Source organism: Protopterus annectens, chromosome 13.part0 (assembly GCF_019279795.1).
Source record: "Protopterus annectens isolate FY-2018-M chromosome 13.part0, PAN1.0, whole genome shotgun sequence".
NCBI classification, from domain to species: domain Eukaryota; kingdom Metazoa; phylum Chordata; order Ceratodontiformes; family Protopteridae; genus Protopterus; species Protopterus annectens.
The window spans coordinates 641,724,258-641,739,938 of NC_056747.1; the positions used below are offsets into that span (position 1 = coordinate 641,724,258).

General features: G+C 42.3%; 1 protein-coding gene across 1 annotated transcript in view; it reads right to left on the bottom strand.

The window, feature by feature from the left end:
- The window catches only part of SPATA22 (spermatogenesis associated 22), a 1,591,573-nt gene that overhangs the window by 576,430 nt on the left and 999,462 nt on the right, over positions 1-15,681 (bottom strand). The gene's annotated exons all lie outside the window — the stretch shown is intronic.

Below are 15,681 nucleotides of genomic sequence, written 5' to 3' on the forward strand. Positions count from 1 at the left end.
AAATCATCGATGCTGTCATCTCACAAAACAAAAAAAAATTGCTTACTAAAAAGAATACATGCCTGATATCAAGAAACAAACTAAGCTCATACTTTTGAACTAAAATGCAGATGTACTGACTAATGACACTACAATACATAATGCATAACATATCACACTTTTCAAGCAATTAATATATATATTCTATACTGCAAATAAATTTCTACGGAAACAAACTCTACATTGTGCTAAAATGCTACTAAATTAAATATAACAGCTAAAACAGCTATTCTATAATACAAATAAAACTCTATGGAAATAAACTCTACACTGCATTAAAATGCTACTAAAATAAATATAACAGCTAAAATGCTATTAAAATAAATATAACAGCCAAAACAAATTTACACAGATTTTTTTTTCAGCAAGAAAAGAACACTGTCAGATTTTTTTTTTGCCTACCAAAACAGTTGTTCCAGCCCCCTTCCTGAAGATCCCTCTTCTACTAATTCTATCTCCCTGTCTTGACATTTAGCAGATTGGCAACACCAAAAATGCTTCTCTGATAGTTTTTACCTTCATGCAACACTACTCTAAGAATCAGGCAACTGGAAGTAACCTTTAAAGCTCCACACTAACTGGCAGGCAGGAAAACGAACAAACACACAAGGAAAGCAAAATGGCAGCTAACAACTAATCAGATCAGCAGAGCAGAGGGAGACAAGTCTTGCAGAGTGCCAGACTGCCAGTCTATTGAACAGGAATTAGAAAAAGCTAAATGAGAAAGGAATTATGCAACATTTTAATTACAATGCCAAAACAACTGTATTAAAATAGCTAAGTAATGCACCAACAATTCAAAAATGAACCGCCACTGTGATACATTAATAATTGATTCCTGCACCCGCTCCAAGAATTAAAAAAAAATTGGAAAGTGTCTAAAACTGTATAAATAGCTTTATGTTCAACTTAAGATTAACTGCACTTGCTAGTCAACTTCCAACAATTAGGCACAAGGGAGTGTATGTGAGATGTATTATGTACTTATGGGAGTTGGGAAGCACTACTTACTCTGAGCCTTTAATTTACTTTTATCAGTCATCATGGTATGGTGCTAAAAGTTATAACTAACTGTTGCCTTTACAGACACCAAATCAGTACAATATCATCTCCAGCTGGCTGTTGCAAGTCACTGCGGCATTAACCAACTGTTTTTTTTTTTTTTTTTCAGTTTAAGCCCTCTAAATCACTCTGAAAGGCAGTCAGGTACTGTCTCATAGCACATATGTCATTATGCATGCCCCTGCACAGTGCGGGATATGTTGGCGATGCGTGATGATGTCAGTGTTAAATAAAAATGTAAATAAAACAAAAAAAAAATCATGATTTGAAGGGGTCACTTGGGAATTCTTGGCACCCTTTTATTTTGCCCTCAAAAATGTGAAATACTGCACAATTCGGGACAATTGACAGGTATGCATAGAAACACATCAAGATGGATAGCAGCATCATGAAATATAAATGAACTGATTGACAGACAGACCTTATATGTATACATGCTTACATCTCAACAATGTACTACAAAATGGCAGTCAGACTTGCATGTGCTCAGTATTTATACACTTGTGTAAGCTCTTGGATAGCTTCTTAAAGGTACATACAGACACACACACACACACACACACACACACACACACACACACACACACACACACACACACACACACACACACACACACACACACACACACACACACACACACACACACACACACACACACACACACACACACACACACACACACACACACTGATCTACATCCTCCCTCTTAAAAAGATTGCCTCTTGGTAAAAAAATAACATTGGAGTTAGACATGCATTATTATAGACATTAGAAACAAACATAATGTTCATGTCTAAGATGGCGTGTATCTATTACATGGTCTGGAGATACAACCAGATGTCGTAACATAACAATCTGGACTGAATTTAGCAACAGGGACAGTCTTTGGTGAACAACTCATATCAGGAGCTTCTGGATTCATCACAGGAATGGGAATATTCTCTGGAACTTCCTCTGGAACTAGAACACTGGACAACTCACTCTGAGATAAAGTCTTTCTCACAGGCTATGTTCTGTGGTATAGGCTCAGACACTGGTCTCAAAAGTTTCTGATTCTGCCTAAACTCTGCTCCTTGTGATTCCACAATGTACAGTTTCAGCTCTGGGCAAATATTCTTCATGACACCAATCCGATTATAACCTTTGGATGTTTGCATCCTTACCACTTCTCCTTCTCGTAATGGATTGAGTGGTTTGCTGGTCTTATTGTAGTAGGACTTCTGGGTTAAACACTTCTTCAACAGATTGGCTTTCACTGATCTGTTGTTCTTGACACATGGAACCAACAATTGACTATTGATTGGTAATGTGGTTCGGATTTGTCTCAACAGAAGTCTTTGAGCAAGTAAACCAAGATGCTTATCACAAGAAATGTAATTGAGATTCAAGAGGTTCAGGAAAACATCACCATTATCTCATTTTGACTTCTCTAGTAACTGTTTTGCACTATGAAATGCATGTTCTGCCAAACCATTTGACTTTGGGTACTCTGGTCTACTATTGACATGAGTAAAGTCCCATTCTTCCGCAAGTCTTTTAAACTGTTGGCTTGTAAACTGTGTGCCATTTTCAGAAATAACTTTGTGTGGAGTACCATGGACTGCAAAATGACACTTCATCTTAGTAATGACAGTACTGGATGCTAGATTAGGAAGTAGGTTAATCTCGAATCAACTGGAGTAAGAGTCTACTGACACCAAATAATGTTGACCATTACACTCAAAAATGTCTTTAGCTACCTTTGACCAAGGTAGTTCAGGAATCTGGTTTAGCTGAAGTGGTTCCTTCTGTTGATGTGGCTTTGTACTATTACACATGGAACAAGATAAAAGTGCTCTCTCAATGTCTTGTGACACAGAAGGCCAAAATTCTAGCCTTCTTGCCCTTCTTTTGATAGAGTTGGTTCCTGAGTGACCACAATGCAAAATAGTAATGTACTCTTGTTGCAAGGACATTGGAACAATTACTTTTGGACCTTTCATAATGATATCTTTGTCAGACAAAAATCTCATCTTACTATGGAAAATAAGGTTGCACTTCTTGAGGTAAACTAGATTGCTTTGACATCCATCCCTGATTGCTAAAGTGGTTGAGTCTTTCTAAAACTGGATCTGTGGCTGTGTGATCTCTTAACTCATCAAAATGTGTGGAAGAAAAATTTCTCACTTCTCCATGACTTCAGAATCAAGGTTCTCATTCTCATCCTGTTCAGTGGTGTTTTGGGTGATATGGACAATGTATCAGCAAGATAAAGAAGTTTGCCTTTGCCTTTCTTGTAGACAAAAGTGAAATCTCAGCATCATACATTGCAATCTGGCTGGAGCTGAATGCATTGACTTTCTCAAGATAGTAACTAGAGGTTGGTGGTCTATTTCAATCTGGATGTCTACCATAAAAATAATCATGGAACTTAAAACATGCAAACAGAATTGTTAAAATCTCTTTTTCTATCTGGGCATACTGCATTTCAGTTTGAGTAAGAGTTCTCGATGCACAGGTAACAAGTTGACCCTCTTTTAGCATGATTGCACTAAGACCAAGTTTCAAAGCATCACATGAAAGAGTAACTGGCTTGTGAACATCATAGCATCTGAGAGTTGGTGGACTAGCAATTCTCTGTTTCAGGACATCAAATGCTCTTTGATGTTGCGCTAACCAAGACCAGGATACATCTTTACTTGTCAGCTCTCTAAGTGGTGCTGATAGTTGGCTCAAGTCTGGAATGAACTTGCCTAAATAGTTAACCATGCTAAGAAAATGTTGTAGGGCTTGAACATTGCCTGGAGCTGGCAACTCGAGGATAAGTGTTTGCTTTGAAGGATCTGGTCATAGGCATGAACTAGTAAATAAATAACCAACATCAGTAACCTCTTGTAACCTGAATTTGCATTTCTGTGGACATATCTTAAAATTTACTTGAAGTGCCCTTTCCAGAGCTTTTCTGAGGTTTCTGTCATGCTCAGCTTCACTATTACATCCTACTAGTATGTTGTCTACTATAATAGCACAAGGATACCCAGAAAATAGTTGCTTCATTGCACGTTGAAAGACTTCACTTGCAGAATTTATCCCAAATGGCATTCTCAAAAATCTGTACCTGCCAAATGGAGTACTGAACATACTGAGTAATGATGATTTCTTGCCAAGCTGAATTTGCCAAAATGAATTCTTTGCATCTAAGACAGAGAAAACAATGGCATTTGGCATCAGAGCTGCGACTTCTTCAACTGTGCGCATCAGATGCTGATGTCTTTTTAGCACTTTGCTCAAATCTCATGGGTCAATACATATTCTGATGTCATCTGAGCTTTTCTTATGAGCTACCACCAAGGAAGATACACATTCAGTTGGTTCTGAAACTGGACAAATCACACCTTGTCACACCATTTTATCTAACTCGGCTTTGACTCTGTCCTGCATGGCTACTGGAACCTTTCCAGCTGACCTGATAACTGGACTGAGAACTGGATCTACCTTCATGGAGTACACAACTGGAAGCTTCCCTAGTTTGTCTTCGAAGAGATCAACATAGGTAGAAAGAATGTACTGGGCAAAATTAGGGTAGTGGTCTTTCAAGCTAACATGATAGCCTTCCTTATTAAATGAAAGCAGTCCCATTTTCAAACTGTCTCTGAGCATACCTCTCAACTGTCCAGATTTTTGCAGAATGGCCAGATTGTTGCATCATATTTTTGTTCTGTTTCTCATAAAATTGTTTTCTGGCAAATCACAGGCAAATCATTCAGGACTGAAGTCAGAAAATAATGTCACACATTTGAGTTTCAGACTTCATATCCTTCAGAAAGTTATTGGTAATGCAAAACCTGTTATTCAGTCAACTTTCTAAGTTTGTAAGAGCAATATTTAAAAAGTGACCCTATTTTGGGGCTATTGTCCCACCATTATTTGTGCCTTTGCACAGATTTCTTGCTCTGAGAGGTTGAGAGGTATGTCTCTGAGCCCTAATAATGACTGGACGTGCCTCTTGACCACATAAAATAATTTGTAACGTCTCAGAACAGAATAACATGAAAGCACTACTAAGTCTTCTGTCTGAATTTCTTCACCTCCATAAGCAACAAATTTCGCACACTTTGCCAAATCAAGCATTCCACCATGACACACTCTAACAAATGTTTCTGCTGACATAACATTGCACTTGGAACCTGTGTCAGCTTTGAGCTGTATGGGTTTGCCATTTATCCAAACAGTACAAAATGCTTCATTCTTTGCCCTTAAATCTACTACATTGACTGTTTCATAAAGCAGTGACACATCATCCACATAAAGAGTAGCGTTGCAGGTCTCTAATTTATCAACTCATTTCTTAAAATGTTCCTGTTTAGTAAAAGAATGTGGGCCTTTTGATTACAAAACCTTTTGAAATTATTCCATTTATTGCATTTGTGGCATTGTTGACCAAAAGCTAAACATTCTTCCCTTTTAGAAGCATGATTTCCACCACGATTACTACAGCTGGCAACAAAACTAGGTTGGGGCCCATTCTTTGTGAGTTTGATGACTCACTCTCATGCTTCACTGAGACTGTGTGAACTGTGGAATTTGCTGGAAAGCTCTGGGGTTTACCAGTGAGTGCTGCAGGGGCTACAGTTGCTGCCATGTATTTGGTCCTGTTTCTTTTACCCATGTGCTGCATACTATCAACATGAGCTTTGTCACTGTGCCTTCTAGATCTGCTCTCATTTGTAAGCATATTTGTGTGCTTTTCTGTGGGCTCATATATCAAACAAATCTCAATGGCTTTATTGAAAGTTAAATCACTGTCATGAAGCAAAATCTTTCTCACAGCATCATCTTTAATACCACACACAAGTCTGTCCTTTATCAACTCATCTTTTAAATCACCAAATCTGCATGTTTAGCCTTGTTTCTTAAGTCAGTTACATATGCTGCAAAGGTTTCACCAGGCTTTTGATCCCTTGTATAAAATAAGTGCCTTTCCATTGTAACATTTGTCTAGGGGTTACACATTTCTCTAAATTTACATTTTAAGCACTCAGGGTTCTCACTTAACTCCTGTACAACAATATGACAGTTTCCCCCTCACCTGCATAGACAGCAGGTGCATACACAAATGAACACTCCCTTTCAATTCTTCTGACCCAGCTAAATTACTCAGAATGTCTTTGTACAGTCATCTTTATCAGAATATGCAGTCTGTATGAAAATGCCATACTCTTGCTCAACCACTCTCCAGTTTTCTGCAATATTATTGTCAAACACAAGTGCACTGGGTTTTCAAAATCCATCTGCCATGCCCACAAAGTATGTACAAGCACACTGAAGAAATGGCCCTTGTAATTATGCACTAAAAAGAAGTTATGTACCTACAGTAACATTCCATGTTAGTTGTCTTCATCTTGCCTTCCTTCTTGCTGTTTGGGATCGGAGCTGATCCTCGGCTCCGACTCAGCCATCTTCTATAGCTTGAGAGCTGTTTACTGGCTCAAGGCTACCCCTTATCCCAGAATGCCCAGTGCCAGCTACCCAGATCTTGTTTGTGATAGTGCACACTAGACATAAGTAGAGTAACCAGTTACCTAAAAACTGGTTGTCCAATACACCTAAACAAGGAAAGAGTCATAAGTTACCTGGCATGTGAAATAATAAAAGATATTCAGCCAGTGAAAAACAAAAGGAACTCTTCTCAATCCTCTAGGAAGGGGGAAGGAGGGCAGGACGCAAGAAGGCAGGCGAGATGAAGACAACTAATATGAAATGTTATGGTAGGTACATAACTTCTTTATGTTAAGTTGTCCATCTCACCTTCATTCTTGCTGTTTGGGACAGCGTCCATAGCACGTACAATCCCGGGTGGCTCATTGGAACAGACTCTTCAGAACAGTAGAACCAAAGGAAGCTCTGCTCTGGGAGACCATATCCACCTTGTAATGAGAGATAAATGTATGAGGGTTTGCCCAAGTGGTAGCTGCACAGATTGAGTCTATGGGCAACCTAGACTGAAAGGCTACAGAGGTGGCTAATGCTCTAGTGGAATGACCTTTTGGTTTAGCTGGTAGCTCTTTATTTTGTAACTGATAAATAAAGGCAATGGTATCAGATAACCATCTGGATAAGGTCACCATAGAAACTGGAAGGCCTTGTTTGTTGAAAGCATAAGAAAGAAATAACTGGTCTGACTTTCTTAGTTCCTTAGTTCTATGGAGGTAAAAACACAATTGTCTGTGCACATCCAATTGGTGGAGCTTGTATTCTGCCTTGTTGCTGTGATTAGGAAAGAAAACTGGGAGATCTATGGATTGATTTAAATTGTTCTCTGAGCAGACTTTAGGGATAAAGGATGGATTGGTCCTCAGAGAAACTCTTTCCTTGTGAAACACCAGGTAAGGAGGACGAACACATAGTGTTTGAAGTTCTGAGACACTTCTAGCTGAAGTGATAGCAACCAGAAAAAGTGTCTTCCAAGAAAGAAATTTTAAGGAACATGATGCTGCCGGTTTAAAGGGAGGCAAAATTAAGGAAACTAAAACTAAATTGAGATCCCAAGGAGGAGGATCTCTAACTGGGCGTCTAAGAAGAGATATTCCTCTCATAAAGGCCTTGCATAGCTTATGAGACATTATGCTAGAATTAAACATACCAATATGAAAATTAGAAATGGCAGCTAGTTGTACTCTAATGGTAGCAGAAGCTGCACCAGCCTGAAAGAGTTGTGCTAGAAATTCAAGAATTTCATGGACTGGGGCTGAGAAAGGATCCAAATTTCTAGATTCTGCCCAGTAAGAAAACCGTTTCCATTTACTAGCATACATTTTCCTCATAATAGACTTATGTGAGGAAACAATAATATCACAGACTGCTGGGGATATATTAGAAAGCCTGGCTAAGGTTGGAAGTGGAGTAACCAAGCTGTGAGCTGGAGAGTTTGAAGGGATTGGTGCAACCCCCCCTGATTGATGAATCAGAAGATCTGGAACTGGGTCCAGAATCCACAGTTGTTCCAGAAGGTGGAGGTGTAGGAACGGGAACCATATCTGTCAAGGCCAATATGGGGCAATGAGGATCATTTGCAACCCAATGATTTTGCTTTCTGTATGAGTCTTGGAATTAGGGGAAAAGGGGGAAAAGCATAAAGGAGTCCCTGAGGCCAATCATGGACTAGAGCATCTCTGGGTATATGACCTGGAAGAGGAAGTAGGGAGAAGTAGCTGCTGCATTTGTTGTTGAGAGGAGTGGCAAATAGGTCACAGCAAGGCTGTCCCCATTTGCAGAGGATAAGATCCGCAACTTCCTGATTCAGAGACCATTTGTGAGGCATGAGGATAGCTCTGCTGAGCCTGTCCACTATGATGTCGGATTTTTCAGGGATGTGCATTGCTATCAGAAAATGTTGGGAGGTAATCGCCCATTGCCACAGTCTGAGTGCTTCTTGACACAAGGGGTAAGACCTGGTCCTGCCCTGTTTGTTGATGTACCACACCACTGACATGTCCGTTTTGAGTGCAATGGTCCCAGAAGGAAGAGAGTCTTGAAGGGCTTGCAATGCTAGGAGAACCACTTTCATTTCTAGGACATTGATATGCAGATGGTATTTGTGAGGTTGCCAAGTGCCTTAGACTGTCCTGCCTAGATAATGCCCACCCCCCCACCCTATCAGGGAGGCATCCTTGATCACTGTGGCTACCGGAGGGGTTGCATGAAAGGTCTGCCCTGAATTAGTAGTGGGGAGACCACCCACCAAGAAAGGTGCCTTTTGCATGTTTCTGTGATCAGGATCATGTGAGACATGGGTAGTTCCTGGAAAGACCACTGCGTGAAAAGAAGCCACTGAAGGATTCTCATGTGGAAATGCACTAATGGAGCAAGAAGAATGGCAGCTACTATGGAGCCTAGAGCTTGGAGGACATGTCTGACTTGAACCCTTTTGCTCTGCATTAGAATTAACACTTGTTGATGAAGAGTGGAAACTCTTCCCTGTGGTAATCTTGCAAACATTTCTTTTGTGTTTAATTCTGCTCCTATGTATGTGATAGACTGACAGGGCAACAAGGCAGATTTTACAAAATGTACTGTAATGCCTAGTTGAGTGCATGATGTGATTGTATAATCACATGCCTCTAAGAGTTGACGCCTGGTGGTAGCAGTCAGGAGCCAGTCATCTAGTTGGGGAAACACCTGGAATCCTTGATGCCTCAGGTGAGCCGTGACTACTGCCATACACTTGGTGAACACCCTGGGGGCTGAGGTGAGACCAAAGGGCAGAGCTCTGAACTAGTAATGACTGGCCACTACCCAGAAGCGAAGAAATCTCCTGGAGCATCTGTCCATCTTGATATGGTAGTACATGTCCTGAAGATCTATCGAGCACATCCAATTGTCCTGACCCAGAAAAGGGAAAATGGACTGCAGTGTCACCATCTGGAACTTTTCTTTTTGTACAGATTTGTTCAATCTGCTGAGATCCAGTATTGGTCTCCAGTCCCCTGTCTTTTTTGGTACTAAAAAGAATCTTGAGTAAGTTCTGGATCCTAGTTGGTCTGCGGGGACTTCTTGAATGGATCTTTTTTCTAGCAGTCTTGAAACTTCTGTGACTGCTTGATCCCTTAGATTGGGTGGGACATCTGGGATGGACTTTTTTGATTCTATGGGGGATTGATGAAGGGAATTTTGTAACCTCCGGATATGATAGATAGTACCCATCTGTCTCTTGTTATATTTTGCCAGGCTTTTGGGTACGGCAAATGTCTTCCCCCGACTGCCTCCAGAAGTGAGCAGTCGGGCAACCCTTCAGGGATGCTGGAAGGGCTTGGCAGAAAAGGTTTCTCTGTCACCCTGGTTTTTTGGTCCCCCTCTGCCACAAGGGCGGCATCTGTTATTGTTGTTTCCCCTTCTGCCCCTGGGGGGAAAAATCACCACGTGTGTCAGGCGAGGGTCCCAGGGATTTTCTGAACCACATTTTTCTGCTCTTTTGACCCTTGGGATAAGTTCTGGAAGGAGTGGAAAAATGGACTCCCATGGCAGAGAGAGTCTTGCCTTCCTGCTCACACCTGGTCAATGTGTCTTTCACCTGAGTCCCAAAGAGAAAGGAGCCATCAAAGGGATTGTTGGTGAAGGACGCTCAAAAGGGTTCCGCAAACTGACACAGGTGCATCCAAGCATGTCCCCTGAGAGCAACACCTGTCCCTGTGGCTCTGCTCGCTCCAACGGCTGCATAGGAAATCAGCCTCATGGAGGAGTTGACTATGGAATTAAGAGTCGCAAGCTGAGAAGCTACTTTGGCTGGTGCTCCCTCAGCTGTAGGATCTTGAAAGGTATCTCCAAGCTCTTTCAGAAGATCCCTTTGAAGATGTGGAAAATGGCATAGATAGTTCAGGGACCTCATTTAAAAAGTCGCTGAAGCAAACATTCGCTTTCCATATCTGTCCATCATCAGAGATTCTTTGTTCGGAGGATGAACAGATGAAGAGGTTTCTGCTAACTCTTTCTTAGTGGCTGCTGCCTCCACCATGGCATCAACGGGCACACCCTTGGAGAGGAATTGTTTGTCTTGGGGGGCTGTAATAAATTTGTTTGGTCTCGTTGGAGTAGGTTCCACAGAATCTGGAGCTGACCAAGCCTTTTGAGCCACTACAGACATGAGTGGATCGAAAGGAGGAGATACCCAGGAGGTGGAAGGTTGGGAACCGAATGCATCCAGGTATACAGACTCATCCATGGTAGGGGCTAGGAAGTCCAGTCCCTCCTCTGTCTAAGCATTTCAAGGATGTCCAAAAAGGAGACATCTTCAGAGGGGGACCTTGGGGACCCTTCCGATTCATCCATGTCTGTGTCTGAAGTGACAGACTCAGGGGAGTCTATGTGCTTCCTCTTGCACTTCTTCTTCTGGGGAGGCTCTTCCAAGTGATCAGGGGAGGCTTCAGAAGAAGAGGGATCACCCAATGTGGTGTCCTGGGGCATGGGTTCCCTATGCTTGGGGTCTGGAGGAGGAGTAGAGGTTGGAACAGACATCATGGGGGGAGGAGCAGATGGAGCTGGCAGTAGAGCTGTTTCAGGGGACAGCACACTCCGCATGACCTCGAAGGTGTCCAGACCTCTGGGCAGAGAAAGCTCCAGCACCGAAGAAACAGGAGTCTTTCTCTGCATCGAGGGTGATGGCTCCAAGGCCGATGTTGGAGATGAGCTCACCTGCACCAAAGCTCCATGGGGGAGAACAGGGTCAGACAAGGGTCCAATGCCACTCCCCTCCTAGGAGCTGACAAGAGAGCCTCGGCACCCAGATCCCTCGATAGAAGGTATAATCAAGGTAATTGGAGCCGACGTCAGAACTGAAGGAGAGATGATGATCGGAGCCGATGGTTCTACTACCTACAGATCTATGGTCTCCGGCTCCGAGCTAAATGTAGTCGGAGGGGGAACAGAAATAGAGGCGGTTAGATCCGATACCTGTTGAGGTGGGCTGGACAGAATTTTTGCCAGTGCCTGTGACTTAAGCAACCTACTTACTACTCTCTCCACATCATGATCCAATAATCTAGAGGATCGAGGGGAGTGGGAAGAATGATGGCTACATTCACTCTGTAACAAAGGTGACTGAAATGCTGAGTGGATACACTCCAAGGATGGAGACCTCAGTCTCTTATGGCTCCGAGATGGCTCCGAAATAGCAGATGGAGCCGACGGAGGAGTTTTCTTGTCGGTGCCAGCCGGCACCAACATACTTGGTTGGTCAAGTAAAGGAGTCAGCTCAGAAGGTGGAGCCGATGGCTTGACAGACTTAGGGGATTTCTCTGGCTGAGTACTTTTAGCCAGAGAATCCTGAGGCTTCAATAATCCCCAAAGGATTAATTTGTTTTTGTGCTCCTGCAGGACCCTTGGAATAAACGCGTGACATATAGAACAGGAGTCCTGCAGGTGAACAGCACCCAAACAATATACACAACTAGTGTGCCCATCTGTCTAAGACATTTTCTGACAGCATGAGTCACACTTCTTGAAGCCAGATACCTTGGTATCTTTAGACATTTTTACTAACAACAACCACAAAAAGCTATACTACAAAAATAAGAAACAAATAGTCTTTTTTTTTTTTTTACAGTTAAAGGACAGAAGGAGAGCCTCTAATTTAAATGGCTGTCCTGGAGGGGAGGGGAGAACTCTCTAATTTAAATGAGTTCAGGGGAGATAGAAGGCCTGCAAGTTATGGAGCGACGGCCAACAAAGCTACAACACACAAGAAGCGATAAGGGTTAAAGTAATATATAGACAAAACTTGACAAAAAAAACCTGACAATTTTTTAAGAATAAATAGCAAATATAATAACAGAAAAATCTATACTAAGCCTGAGCCCGTAATGAAGCAACCACATAGCTGAAGTGGCAAACAAGATCTGGGCAGCTGACGCTCGGCATTCTGGGATAAGGGGTAGCCTCGAGCCAGTAAACATCTCACGAGCTATAGAAGATGGCCGAGTCGGAGCCGAGGACCCAAACAGCAAGAACGAAGGCGAGATGGACAACTTAACATCAAACAGTTCTGTGAGCTTGTAATAGCATTCAAATGCACTATAAACTCTTCAAAATACCATACTTTGCGAAATATGTTCTGTAATTGTTGTATTTTATGAAATAACTTTACTGTAATACTGCACAAATGTGAACACTTTATACATTTCTGATAACTTGGATATCTTTAATTAATACAAAACTATGTACTTAGTGAAAATGCAGTTGTTTCCTCTTATTTTATTAGTTTTTGCAATTTGGGCTTTATTTCAAACATTTTTCCATAGTAATTAGAATATTTTTTCAATATTGGACATATTGGTTTATTTGAATATCATTTAGAGTGCTCTGTATGCCTCATTTCATATTTTGTGAATAAAAAGAAGTTATGTACCTACCATAATGTTCCATGTTAATTGTCTTCATCTCGCCTTCATTCTTGCTGGTTCAGCTCCAACTACGCCATCTTCAATAGCTCGAGAGCTGTTTACTGGCTCGAGGCTACCCCTTATCCCATAATGCCTAGCGATAGCTACCCAGATCTCGTTTGAAATAGCTAACTCCAGACATAACAAGAGAATAAACCAGTCAGAAGAACTGGTTGACTTATACCTCCCATATCCCCTAAATCAATAGAGGGAAACAAAGAATACTCAGCCAGTGAAAAGGGACTCCTCTCAATCCACTAGGACAGGGGGACGGAGGGTGGGACGCAAGAAAGAAGGCGAGATGAAGACAACTAACATGGAACGTTATGGTAGGTACATAACTTCTTTATGTTAAGTTGTCTATCTCGCCTTCATTCTTGCTGGTTGGGACAGCATCCCTAGCACCTAATATCCTGGGTGGCTCAGTGGAACAGACTCTTCAGAACAGTGGAACCAAAATCAGCTCTGCTCCGGGAGACCATATCCACCTTGTAATGAGAAATAAAGGTATGAGGATTTGCCCATGTAGCAGCTGCACATATGGAATCCATGGGCAACCTAGACTGGAAAGCTACAGAGGTGGTTACTGCCCTAGTAGAATGACCTTTAGGTTTAGATGGTAATTCCTTATCCCGTAACTGATAAATTAATGAAATAGTATGGGATAGCCATCTAGATAAGGTAACCTTGGAAACTGAGAGACCTTGTTTGTTTAAGGCATAAGACAGAAACAATTGGTCTGATTTTCTTATTTCTTTAGTTCTATGAAGGTAAAAATGCAATTGCCTGTGCATGTCCAATTGGTGAAGTTTGTACTCTGCCTTTTTACTATGATTGGGGAAGAAAACTGGGAGATCTAGATATTGATTTAAATTATGTTCAGAGCAGACTTTGGGAAGAAATGAAGGATTTGCCCTCAGAGAAACTCTATCCCTATGAAAATCCAGATAAGGGGGATGGACACATAGAGCCTGTAGTTCTGAGACTCTTCTGGCTGAAGTAATAGCAACCAGAAAGAGTGTTTTCCAAGAGAGAAATTTGATGGAGCATGATGCTGCTGGTTCAAAAGGAGGCAAAATTAAGGACGTTAGGACTTGATTAAGGTCCCAGGGAGGAGGGGGGTCTCTCACTGGAGGTCTAAGAAGAGATGTCCCTCTCAAAAAAGCTTTACAGAGCTTGTGAGACATGATGCTTGAATTCTGTAACCCGATGTGAAAATTAGAAATGGCTGCTAATTGCACCCTAATGGTAGCGGAAGCGGCTCCAGAGTGAAACAGTTGTGCTAGGAACTCCAGGATCTCATGGACTGGGGCTGAGAAGGGGTCCACATTCCTGGACTCAGCCCAATAAGAAAAACGTTCCATTTGTTAGCATAAATAGTCCTGGTGGTGGACTTATGTGAGGAAACGATAATCTCACGGACTGTTGGAGAAATGCTAAGGAACCTGGCTAGGGTTGGAAGTGGAGCAACCAAGCTGTGAGCTAGAGAGTCTGAAGGGACTGATGCAACCTGCCTGATTGATGAACCAGTAGATCTGGAATCGGGTCCAGAGTCCAGGGCTGATCGAGAAGATAGAGGTGTAGGAAAGGAAACCAAATCTGTCGAGGCCAGTAGGGGGCAATGAGGATCATTTTGCAACCCAACAACTTTGCTTTCTGTATGAGTCTTGGTATAAGGGGAAAGGGAGGAAAGGCATAAAGGAGTCCCTGAGGTCAATTGTGGACTAGAGTGTCCCTGGGTAGGTGACCTGGAAGCGGAAGAAGGGAGAAGTAGTTGCTGCATTTGCTGTTGAATGGGGTGGCAAAAAGATCACAGCAAGGCTGTCCCCATTTGCGGAAGATCAGGTCCGCAACTTCCTGATTCAGAGACCACTCATGAGGCATGAGGATAGCACTGCTGAGCCTGTCCGCTATGACATTGGATCTCCCAGGGATGTGCATCGCAGTTAGAAAATGTTGGGAGGAAATCACCCACTGCCACAGTCTGAATGCTTCTCGACACAAGGGGTAAGATTTGGTCCCGCCCTATTTGTTGATGTACTACACTACTGACATATTGTCTGTTTGGATTGCAATGGTCCCGGAAGGAAGAGAGTCTTGAAGGGCTTGCAACGCTAGAAGCATGGCTCTCATCTCTAGGACATTTATGTGCAGATGGTACTCATGAAGTTGCCAAGTGTCTTGGACTGTCTTGCCCAGATAATGCCCCCCCACCCTATCAGGGAAGCGTCTGTGGTCACTGTGGCTACCGGAGGGGGCTGAATGAAGGGTCTGCCCTGAGTCACTATTGGGGAGACCATCCACCAGGAAAGGTGCCTTTTGCATGCTTCTGTAATCAGGATCATGTGAGACATGGGTAGCTCTTGGAAAGACCACTGTGTGAAAAGAAGCCACTGAAGAATCCTCATATGGAAGCATGCCAATGGAAGAAGGAGGATGGCAGCAGTCATGGAGCCTAAAGTTTGAAGGACAAATTTGACTTGTATCTTCTTGCTCTGCATTAGAACTTCCACTTGTTGACGAATAGTGGACACTCTTTCCAGTGGTAACCTTGCAAACATTTCCTTTGTGTTTAATTCTGCTCCTATGTAAGTGATAGACTGAGAGGGCAACAAGGCAGATTTTTCGAAATTTATGGTAATACCTAACTGGGTGCAAAAGGTGATT